The sequence below is a fragment of the Pipistrellus hanaki genome (genome assembly GCF_964339955.1).
Source record: "Pipistrellus hanaki genome assembly, chromosome: 11".
NCBI classification, from domain to species: Eukaryota; Metazoa; Chordata; class Mammalia; order Chiroptera; family Vespertilionidae; genus Pipistrellus; species Pipistrellus hanaki.
This window is the reverse complement of record NC_140513.1, coordinates 37,401,306-37,413,686: the sequence shown is the minus strand read 5'-3', so window position 1 is coordinate 37,413,686 and position 12,381 is coordinate 37,401,306. Positions and strand designations below refer to the sequence as shown.

At 40.0% G+C, this 12,381-nt stretch overlaps 1 protein-coding gene and 1 long non-coding RNA gene across 2 annotated transcripts in view; both read left to right on the top strand.

Annotated features, from left to right (window-relative positions):
- Positions 1-4,384: 4,384 nt before the first annotated feature.
- Positions 4,385-12,381, top strand: part of TMC1 (transmembrane channel like 1) — a 270,648-nt gene continuing 262,651 nt past the window's right edge. Inside the window, exon 1 of the mRNA XM_084899506.1 lies at positions 4,385-4,645. The gene's annotated coding sequence lies outside the window, so the exon portion shown is untranslated. The remainder of the gene's footprint in view (positions 4,646-12,381) is intronic.
- LOC311630502 overlaps positions 10,428-12,381 on the top strand; it is a 760,408-nt gene continuing 758,454 nt past the window's right edge. Inside the window, exon 1 of the long non-coding RNA XR_014796387.1 lies at positions 10,428-10,479. This is a non-coding gene — a long non-coding RNA (uncharacterized lncRNA). The remainder of the gene's footprint in view (positions 10,480-12,381) is intronic.

The following is a 12,381-nucleotide window of genomic DNA, read 5'->3' as shown; positions in this document are numbered from 1 at the left end:
GACCTAGACACAACCCACAGCTTAGACTCCAATCTACATCAGTTGAATCCCAGCAGGTGCAGAATGAAAAATAAATGCTTGCCCTAGCTGATTTGGCTCAGAGGATAGAGCATCAGCCTGCAGACCAGAGTCCTGGGTTTGATTCTGATCAAGGACACGTACCTCGGTTTCAGGCTCCTGCCTGGTGTGGGCCCTGCTTTTGGCGATTGTAGGAGGAAAACATTCATTGTGTTTCTCTCACATCAATATTTCCTCTCTATCTTTCACTCTCTCTGAAAATCAATGGAAAATATCCTTTGGTGAGGATTTAAAAACAGGAAGAAAAATAAATGCTTTATGTTTTTGTTCCTGAGATTATATAGTTGTTGTTTTTGCAGCATTAATCAATCATTAAAGTAAAACACACTTAATATATAAATCTTTGTGACATCACACACTCATTTATTTAAAATTTTGCTAGTTGTTTATATTGTCTTTTATTTATATCTATATTCTATGTTTTGTTACAAGGAGAGACAGAAACGTTGATGTGAAAGAGAAGCATCGATTGGTTGTGGGGTAGATGGGATGACCTCCAACCAGCTGAGCCAGGGCTGTTATTATATTTCAATCAAGGCCTTAATGCCCTTTGTGGCCAACTATTTAGTTTGATTTGGATTTTTGTTTCACAGAGATGTGAGTCATTAAAGTAAAGATGTTTTTGTCATTCAAGCTATTTATTATATTTATGAGTGGAACCCCACACCTCAGCTGAAATGAGTCTCATTATTCTGTTCAGCTACCTGGATACGGAATTTGGGTTTAAATGCACACTGGGAGTCAGAGCCATTGAACTGTGTGGACTCTTTATTCGGACTCAGTTCTCAGCTACAAACTTCATCTGCAGTGCTTAAATAGCTGCCATTTATTTACTGTTGCCCAACATGGGGGAAGGATTGCAGCACAGGAAAAGCAGAGTCAGCAGTCTTTGAGGGTTTAAGAGTCTTGAGAATTAACGAACTCTTTTCTACCATGCTGTGTTCCCAAATTAATCTGGTTTCTGCCTGCTATGAAGTGATATGGTTTGTTGTTATATGGTTATTTAAGGCACAGCATTTGCCCTCCATAATTAGGCATTTCTCTGCTCTTCTCTTACAAGAGCAAACAAAGCGATATCCTGTTTATAACCTCGGAAGCTCTGAGCCGAGATGCCCATTAGCCCCTAAAATACTCACTTTTTCTGCCCAACAGCTTCTAGATCCTTTGAAATTTGATAGTTTCACTTTGTGTATCCAACACATCCTTAGGCTTGCTTGGGAATGCGCCTAAAATTTAAAACAATTCCATTTAACTTGAAGAAAGAAAATCCATGCTGTGGTCATGCATAGTTCTTTCAGAAGAACTGAGTTTCTTTGCATCATGTTATCTGATGTTTCCCCATGAATATTCCACAAGCTTTCCAAACTCGAGCTCAGAACATGTATAAGCTCTTTATGGTAGAGTTAACACAAAAATAATTGGGGATGGAAGGGAATTTAAGGTGGAATTAATCAAGGAAAAAAGAATTTTAGTCAAAAATAGATTTTGAGCTTGTGTTTTCTTTGATAAGAAGGAAGAGATTTCCACTCTGTAGGTGTTGGTGGTACAGATCTCCCAGAAGGATACTTACTACCTTCTTGCCTATCTTGGTAACAGTTCTAGGTAGAAGGCAGGAATCACTCCTTCTCAGAGGACACAGGAATACTTGTCCAAATAATTTGGGGATTCATAAATACTGAGTGTGACTCTTCTAATACTATCTGTTATTGGAATGACATAGCAAGTGTTTTAGTTAAATATTGCGATAAAAATAGAAAACCTAGAGCACTGGAAATAAAATTGTAGTATGGAACCTTTAAAACTTGTTTTACAATTTTTTTAAACCACTTTCACATTCATTATTGCATTTATTTCTCAAAATATTCCTATGAGCGTAGTTATTATATTCATATATCAAGTATCAGACTTAGATGTGTCTTACCATTAATCCTTTATGTCTATATATCTTTTCTGGCCTCATATCAGAAGCTATTTAGAGGAGAGAGCTTTATTTTTAAACTTTTGGATATCCCCATGCAGTGCCTATAACAATATGATTCCATCTCAGATGTTAAGGGATTTGTCAAAGATCCCACAGCTGGTGAATCCAGGCTCAGAGATGCAAACTCTTACATAGGCTAATACTCTTTTCACTATAATAACTACTTTTCCGTTATCTTTATAAACTCATAAACTTATTGTAATCTGTCTAGCATTTGATATAAAATCATATTTTATACTATGCTATATGGTTTAGATTATATTCACATATTAGCTATCTTATAATTTGACCTGAAGATGTCAGTTTTCCATTTCTCCCTAAGTGGATACTACCTGAGGCTATAAAGAAAACAAGCAATACTTCATATCCTTACGATCTTTTTTTTAAAATTTCTTTATTGATTAAGGTATCACATATTTGTCCTCATCCCTCCATTCCCATCCCAAACCCCTCCCCACGCATCCCCTCACCCCCCTGTTGTCTGACCGCTGGTTAGGCTCATATGCATGCACACAAGTCCTTTGGTTGATCTCTCCCCTTTATCCCCCCCTTTCTCTACCTTCCCTCTGAGGCCCAACAGTCTGAGCTATGCTTCCTTGTCTCCGGGTCTGTTCTTGTTCATCAGTCTATGTTGTTTATCATTTCCCCTAGATGAGTGAGATCATGTGCTACTAGAAATATACTTATAAGAACCGAAAATGAGAGAAGCAATAATGGTTATGCTGAGAGGCAAATGAATCAGTCTGTAGTGAGTTTCTTTCTGGGCCAAAAGTCCTTTTGAATCCCAATTTCAATGTCATACAGTTACTTATGTGTACATGTCAGCAATGCTATTTCAGTTCTGGATGGTGGACAAATGGTGGTAATGCAGCCCATACCCTCTCTGGTTTGGTCCTGGGCAACCTGCACATACCCTTAAGATCTTCTTATCAGGATGGGAAAATTGGGCAGACAGACAAGAACTAGAAAGGATTTTAATGTCTATGCATGTGATTTTTTGGCCTGAAATGTTACTTTAGAGAGGAGACTCAATATTGTTACCCAAAAATGATCAAAACAAGATTCCCTTTTCTTCTCTTTCTAACTTGCCCAAAACCAGGGTTTTCAGGCTATTACCCTGCATGCTTTTCCAAGCTCCCAGGGATTGTGTTGTAGGAGGCTGAGTGAAGGACCCACTCAAATGTGAACAGTTTGCCTATGAAATCTCCCTAAATTTTGCAAAGGAAAACAATGGGAAAGATTTTCTAATCTGTTGGCTCTCATTCCTCTCCAAAATGGTAACCCAAATCATTCTAAATAGTGTATAAAATTAATTATAGTTGGAAAAATGTTGTCAAGCTTGTGGATTTCCAGAGATTGGGCAGTGGTGTGGTTTTTGCTTTCCAGCAACAATCACAACCTATATAATGAAAGCATAGTATGCAAATCAACTGAACGGTCAAACAGTAGAACGATCATCCTGACAATCATCCGGAACCATGCTATGACACCCACTGGCGCCCAGGCCAGCCAAGGTGAGTGAGATGCGATTGATAAGAGACCCAGCCATTGCCCCATTATTGTCCTGCAGAGAAAAGCCCAGGCCACCGACTAGTGGGCTGCAGTGGATGGGCAGGGCCTCACTGTGTGTTCCCATGTGCCAGTGACCACAGGGAAGCTCAGGTCCCAGGAGTCAAAGGGAAGCTGGTGCCAGCAGCCAGGGAAAGGAAGGCCTATTCTTGTATGAATTTCCTGCATCAGGCCTCTAGTTTTTCCATAAATGTGTTTAGAAAGTACCCACGAAATATAGTTAGTTTACCTTTATTTCAGAAAATTTTCTGTGGTCTTTCAAATCGCAATATCTTTTAATGTATTGAAGCCTTCTTTGAGAAAGAAAGAGATATGCTATGGAGGAATTATCCATAATTATATATCATTTATATGTCAATTATCTGTCAAATAGTAAACTTAAGAATTAGGAGTCAGAAAAAGAATTAGGACATATGTAATATTTTCAACAATAAAGATTTAAAAGAAAAAAAAAGAATTAGGAGTCAATATCAACAAAAAATGATGTGTAAATAAAGTGAAATCATATCTGAAAATATACATACATGTCCAGCATGATTCAAATTATTGACTTTTGATTTTTATATAACAAATAAAAAAAAACCTATCACATATGCAGACTTGCTGATAGTTAGTCTTTTGAGATTAGAAGATATATGGAAAATTATAACATTTAAAGAATAATGTTATAGGAATAGGAATGGAGACTTTCAATATGGTTTCCCACTGTCTCTGTGTTTTATCCATAAAGGATGTTATACTAGTATATGGTACAACGGTTATGAACCTGGATTTTGAGTCAGCCTGCTTGGTTTGTGCTCTAGTTTTGCTCCTTTAAATAGCTGTGATTTTGATCAACTTACTTAACTTCCCTTTCCTTGGTAAAGATGCCATTAATATCTATCCCAGGCTTGGTGAAGGAGGACTGGACAGCAGGGAATGCAATAAATCTAATACCATAGGACAGGACAGTTATATGCTGTCACCTGCATCTTCTATAAAGCCCACTGCCACTATCTTGGGACTCTCAAAACTACTGTGAGTAAACTCTCAATTGCCCCTTTGCCTTTGCAGCATTCTCAAGGTTCAGAGTCCCAGATGGGAGCACTTGATTGACTGAGCCTAGGTCACGTGCCTGCACCATAGTGATCAGTGGGTAAGAGTAGGATTCCTAGGCCCCTTTGGCTTCTGTAGTGAAAAAAAAAAAAAAAAAAAAAGGTGGGGAGGGACTTACTCTCCAATACTTGTCTGCATTAGATTGGCATTCAGATGTCTTCTCCTCCAAAAAGAGAAATATTTTGTTCTTATTGTGATGTGTGTGTTTTTTAAAATTTATCAGAGCATGTCTTACATTAGCAGTATTAATATTTTGCCATGTTTGTTGCATATATTTTTCTTTTTCAACCATTGTGGAAAAATAGCCTTTTAATAAAAATGATTCCAACCAGTTCTTTTCTGCAGCATGTGATACAACTGATAGAGAATTGTTTCTTATTCAAACAAACCCTGTTGTCCTGGACATAGTCCATTTACAAGTAGGAGTCTATGTATAGAGGAAGGTGGTTTGTTACAATGAGACATCTTTGCCTGTCCTCTACCTAACAAGGCTATTTCATATAAGAGACAGAAAATTCACTTGAATTCCTTCTTGGGAAGTTAAAAATGTTAGTTGAACAAAAGAAGGCTGGCCATTCAAGCTTTATAATAAAGCCTTATCAGGTATAATAAAGGTGGTTTGTGAGTCCTTTTTTCTATTGTATTATAGTTTAGGACTTTCATCATTATAAACATCTCTGTACTTAAATAATTCAAAAGAAATGGGTGCTATACCATGGACAATTCTTTGAAATACCTCCCATAATAGGTATTCCTTGGTAGTCAGTTTCAGGATTTGTTAAGCTTTGCATAGTCAAAAAAAAAAAAAAAAAAAAATTCTTCCCTGATGAATACCTTAACATGCTCTTCCTTAACTGGTTCCTTCTAGCTCCAAGGAAAACCCCTTATTTTTTATCTAAAGTGACTTACAATTCTTACTAACCAGCCTTCCCCATGTGGAGTTAAAGTTCTTTCTTCTTCAGAGAACCTCAGTATGAGTGTTTGCAAAACTCTGGAGAAAATGTAGTTGAACCTTACACATGACTTAGATGAAGAAAGAAGCAATGCCAATAGAAATTAACTTCCATATAAAGCCAGAACGAACAGGCTGGGATCATAAAGAGAACTGGGAAATGTTTTCCAAAAGACTCAGCAGGCAAATAAATCCATATTTCCAAATCAATGCTTCCCCAGGCTCATGAAGAAAAATAAATAATAGCTTCAGGGTAACATGGCTTTTCAAATTTACTACTTACAATTAAAGTCAGTAAGTAGTCCCCAATGGTGCCTTAAAAAATTCCTGAGTGTGTTCTCATCAGCTTTATTCTAAACTCCTGGACACAGTAATATTTCCCTTTCTGTTTTTACCAGGAGACACACATGGGTAGAACATTCCCTTCCTGATATATGTATGTGTATATAATGGAAAAGATAAACTTCTCAAAGCCTGGTGAAGAACTTGAACAGATCTTTCCCTCATCAGTGAGTTGATATTTAAGCTACCGTTCCCTGTTGGGCACTGTAGTGATGAAATACATAGAAAAAGGGCCACTGTTGTGTACCCAATAGACAGCATGGAAATACATGTACTTATCTAGGATAAAACTGAATTTTTCTTTTCACTGGATTATTGGTGAAATGTTATCTTCAAGGTTGAGGCTTCCAGAGGTGGTTTGTGGATATATAAATTGAACGAGTTCGTATGTGTGCATATAAGTGTGTGTGTGTGTAGAGAATTTTTCATGCCATGAGTTAATTCTGAAGTGACTTCTCAGAGTTGCTGTAGTCCTCTTCTTCTACACAGAGAAAATAATTGGACTCTTTGTTCAATTGAGAAAATGAGGCAGGGAGGGGTGGAGGAGTAACTTCAGAATGAAATCATAAAGTCCAGAGGAAATTTAATTTTATCTGTGAAAACCAGAACGCAACTCCCTTCCAAACAACAATCTGGGAAGGGTGACTCCTATTGCAGTTGCAGCGTGTTCCCTGCTAGAGCAGCCGTGCTGAGGCTGTGAGTTAGTTGGAAGAAGTTGTATATAGAAGATATTAGAGGAAGACCCTATTTGATTGGTCTTTGGTTGAACATTTTTATGATCAGCCAAGCCAAAATGATTTGCTATGGACCAAGTATGGTATCTCCTTTGCCCCCTTTGAGTACATATTTTAACTTACATTTCCCATGAAATTGCCAACTTACATGATCCTAGTTTTGGCAATTTTTTCTCCCCACCCACTTGTCCAGACCCTTGCCCTTCTCTTTAGCTCAGTCACTCCTTCCTTCTCCTGTTGTCTTTATTATTTCCTCTTTCTCCTGCCTTCTTTCCATCCCATTTCTCTTCTCTCTCTTTAAAGGCTGGACTAATCTTGGGCAAACTTGTGATATTTCAATCTCTAAGTTTTTAAAAAAATATATATACATACATTTTTTATTGATTTTGGAGAGGAAGGGAGAGGGAGAGGTAGAAAGAAACCTCAAAGATGAGAATCATGGATTGGCTGTCTCCTGCACACCCACCACTGAGGATGGAGCCTGCAACCCAGGCATGTGCCCTGACTGGGAATCGAACTGTGACCTCCTGGTTCATAGGTCAATGCTCAACCACTGAGCCACACCAGTCGGGCCCAATCTCTCAATTTTTTAGACTTGGATTGTTCCTCTCCTCATTGATTTCTGCTTTTCTACTGTCCAGTGCTATTATGTTCGTAAAAAAGAAAGTAACAAAAAAAGGGGGGTGGGGACTTAGTTCCTTTAAATATTATTTTTCTAGGATGAATCTTAGCTTAATAGCTACCAAAGTGTTTAGGTAAAAGGATGAAACACCAATGTGGAATTTCAGAGGGGATGGGCTGGAATTCTGGGGGATTTCCATGAGTCCTACAGTCCTGTTTTCTTTGTCCTTCATATAACTCCGTGAAGCAGTGGGAGTGTAGCTTTGAGACATCCTTGATTTCCTCTTTCAGAACCTTGGAGTGCTTAGGGCCTTCTGAGAGGAAGGAAGCACCTGAGTGATCAGTATTGGCACTGGGTCCCCAGAAGCAGCAAAACTGAACCAGAAGTTTAAGCAGACACAAAGCCAGGAGAGGGCTGGCTGCTGCACAGGGTGCTTATTTAGCTAACTGCAGATCTGGTGCCAAGAGCACTCTTAAACGGGGAAACAGATTTATAACAACCAAACTCTGGTGGGGTGAAGCTGCCATTGTCTAAAAAGACCAGTATTTAGGTTACTGATCCAGAAAATTGACAGATATTGTCCAGATATTGTGGATATCCACCCCCAGTTTTGAGACTCTGATCACAGAAAGACTGCTTCAGCCACACTCAGTGCCTCCAGATGCTCTCCAGAGACCCTCAAACTCTAATGCCTTTATTTTTATGTATTTACTTAAAAAAATATTTTTATTGATTTTTAGAGAGAGAGAGAAAGGGAGAGGGAAATAGAACATTGATGTGAGAGCGGAACATCAATCAGCTGCCTCCTGCACTCCAAGGATCAAGCCCACAACCTGGGTATATGCCCTGGCTGGGAATCCAACCAGCAATCTTTTGGTGCATGGAACAATGCTGAACCAACTAAACCACACCAGTCATGTGTCAAATTTGGCCTTTCAAACTCAACTCAGTGTCCCTGGTCTGGAACACTGACCACTCAGCCAGTGGGGGAAGGCCCTTCCCCGTGCTCCCACGGACCTTGTTTTTGTGTGAGCTCTCACCACACTGCCTTGTAGTGGCCTTTTCATCTGATTTTCCTTCTAGGCCATTAGCAAGATGAGGGCACAGACTACACACTAGTCTGTGCATTAAACTGTGTCCAGCATGCTGAGCGTGTGCCTGGCACAGCACGGGTGCTTAGCAGACAGTTGTTGAATGAATGAATGCACGCATCATATCCTTTGGGACAGTAGACAAAGGAATTTCTAAGTCGTTGCAGAACCAGACCCCAGAACAAACTTCTGCTACTGTGCTGGAAAAATGTGCCTTTGAATTCAGATAGTGTTTGAGGTTCCTCTTAGCCTTGAAAGAAGTCAACAAAATCGTGGAGAACTGCAGTAGAAGTGGATTGAAAATAGAGGAGGGAGACACTGACTCATCCCCTTGAGCTGGCAAAGTATACAATACACACCAGACAATGGGGAGGAACCATCCATCTGCCCATGGAAATCAATTAGACAAAGGGGGCTGGATAGATATCCTCTTGTGCTTCCTCAGGGTCTCAGTCTCTTCGTATTCACCAAGGCTTTATATATTTTGGGACCTTTAAGTTCAGCTCCTCCCATTCCTTCTGAGATAATAAAATCAGGAGAGAAATACTGGGACAGCATCCAGCTTGTGCTGTTTGGTAAGAGCTATGGGAGGGCATGGACATTTGGAAATTTACAGAAGCACTAAGTGGGGGAAATTGCAATTGGAAAGGGGGTGGGGTGGAGAAGGTGACTGTGCTTTTTCTTATATGCCCTCCTGTATTATATGAATGTCTAAAGTTATTTGCATGCATTATTTTGATAAACTAATAAAAATTCTCATTTTCAAAACAAATAAGAGTAGGATGGAGAGAGCAGTGTTGGGGCATGCAGGGCAGTGGGAGGAAACACATGAGTAATAACCACATTTTGGAGAAGAGCTGGTGTCAGTGCTGGAGTAGCTCCTTTATGATGCTATTGCTACTCTGTCAAGCTGCATTGGGCATTACATAAAAGGCACACTTATCCAGCGTTCCTGGATTTGGGTCTACCTGGTCCAACCTCTGCACTCCACACATCAGTCATTGCTCTAATCTCTAGCTCTATTAGCTTCCAACTCTAGTACCCATTTACCTTAGCTTCTGACCTCAATGTTCTTTCCAGTAACATTTCATTTCTTATCTGTCCTGTGCCCTAAACAGTATTCATGGTCAGCCTCTCAAGTAATAGCTTTCCTGACTTGCCTTGGCTTCCAGATTGTCTGTTCCAGATGCTTCCCTGTGAGGAAGTCCTCTCTGGTTCTAGTCATGCTGTGGTACCTGCACAGCCGAAAGTACCAGAGGAAGGTCTGAGCAGGAGAACAATAGGCAGTAAAACAGAAGGGATCCATCCCTGTGGTCATACCAACCTTCCTTTCAAGGCCTATCTCCTTCCATTTCTTCACTGTGTGACCTTTTGCAAGTTACATTAGCTTTCAGAGACTTCATCTGCGTATGGAAGATACCACTCAATAAAAGCTCAATATCATCATTGATATTAAACTCCACTGCAATAGGGTATAAGCGTACACACACTGTCCTTTTTAAAAAATATATATTTTTATTGATTTGAGAGAGAAAGGGAGAGGGAGAGAGATATAGAAACATCAATGAAGAGAGAGAATCATTAATGGGCTGCCTCCTGCCTTCCCCCCACTGAGGATCCTTGATCCCCAGACATGTGTCCTGACTGGGAATTGAACCCTGACCTTCTGGTTCATAGGTCAATGCTCAACCACTGAGCCCCACTAGCTGGGCTGCACCCCCTATTCTTAACTCTGCAATGACAACAACGAAGAATGGAGCCTTTCCTCTATTATACATCAGTCTGTCCTCACCAAAGAGCACCCTCCTTCAACCACTCCTGCCCCAGGTGGCTGAACCTGAGTGATGAAGGCAGTGTCAGTCCCATCAGATGAATTTCACTTAATTCTATAAATAAAATAATTAATTTTGGTAGATTCTTTGCTGGATAAAGTGCTCAGTTTTTCAGATTTCTACTTCCTCCTCCTTCTCTTTTTTTTTTTTTTTTTTTTTTTTTTTTTTTAATGGCATCTGACTGTGAAACTTAAGTGATCTCATGGTGGTAGAGAAAGATAGAAGGTCCTTGTTGTCCTTTGGATCTTGTTGGTCTCTGCTGTGTCTTGGCTGATCTGGGCTGCAACCTGGACTGGTGACCACTGAGTGGGACTGGTGTCATCCCAGGGAGTTGTGCTGGTATCTGATGCTACAGCTTGCTGCCAGGGGTAGCGAAGGACCATTCCCATATTTGCAAACTTGGCCCCACCTTGTGGGCACTGCAGAGGTGCAGTGTGACTTCCCCAGGTTTCTTGTGAAGATAGCCCACTCTGCTGCAGGACCCACAGGCAGTGGTGTGCTGCAAAATGATTAGTAGTTAGTGTGGGGTGGGAGAAGTCCTCATTTATAGTCTTTGCACACTTTTTGTAGTATAAGAAGTCCCACCTTGGCATTTCAAGCTACCAATATGACATCACCAAATGTAGAGTTGGGAAGGGATGCATGATACAGATACATAAGATGTAAGTAATCTTGAGAGCATAGTTAACAGTAAAATGTAGTCAAATAACTAAGGAATGATTAAATTTTGAATATTTAATTACCTTTATTTTAAATATTATTTATTTAATTTTAAGTTTAAATAATTTAATTTTTAATAATTGCTGGGCTTTACAAATGTCTTGCGAAATTACTGCCAATTTGACAGTGACCTTCCTGAGCCAATGAGCCAGCTCTGATCCGCCACTGGCAGATGTCAAGACACTGCTTTGTCAAGACAACTGACAAGCTCCTAAGTAGACCCTCAACTAAGTTCAATGTTCCCTTTCAGGTTCAGCTTGGGAGAGCTAAATTTAGGCCCACCCTTTCCACAACCAATGATGCAATATCCTCTCAAAATACCAAAAAGGAAGCAGAGCAGAAGCTCCTCTGCCCATGGCATTAACCTTGACCCACATAACTCACCGCCCCCCTTCGACCCCCCATAGAATTGGTCAGTAATCAGAATGCCAAGCTCCCTTAAACTCTTGAAGCAAATTCAATGGCCAATTCACAGAAACCTATTTCACCAAATGAAGAATTTACCAAATTTATGTTCACTTTGTTTTAATTGACTAGTTTTCCTAATAGCATCTAAAGGAAGAATGCTAAATTTGATCTCCTGCAACAGCTGGAGGAAAGAGGCCAGAAGACAGGAAGTTTTATTGAATGTTTGTCCAGGAGCCCACAACAACATCTCCTTCCTGCTCCTCATCTCACAGAGCTGCTTTCTCTGATCTCAGTGGCCCTTTCTTTCTCCAGAGTCATGGTCGCTTCCTTCTCCACTTTGCAGATTCCAGAGCCCAACCTGCCTCTCAGGACTTCTGAGTGGCCATAGAGGAGAATGCGGCCTCTCTAGCTTTTCATTGGATGGCTGTTTAAACAAAGTGAATGAAAACAGACATTGGAGAAAATAACAAGCCCAAGAGAGTCCTGGAGACTGAAGTTGGCACAAAGCGTTCCTCATAGCACTGGCCTCTGTTTATATAGCAACCTCTCAGTCTCTTCTTAATCACCTAGGCATTTGAAAAGCAAGTCTCTGGGCTTGTAGGTATTGAGAAACCACTGAAGACTTCAGTAGGGGAATGCCAACATTTGATCTGTTTTAGACATTCAACTAGAGTAGCAACATGTGAGAAAACCCAAAAGGTAGAATTTGTAAGCAGGGGACGTTTTAAGGAGTTTATTAGAACCTAGGTGAAAGATGACAGCCTAAACTCCAGTAGTAGAAGTGATGGAATTATAAGAGCCCTTTCTAGGCAACTCTAACTTAGGGGAACTCCATTTGATTTTTTTTTTTTTTTATCATTGTTGCACTGTGTTTTTCCTCTCGAGCCTTTGTGGAAATTTATAATTTCATATTTATTGTTGACTTACTGCTCATTCCCTAGACTGTAAGCTCCACGG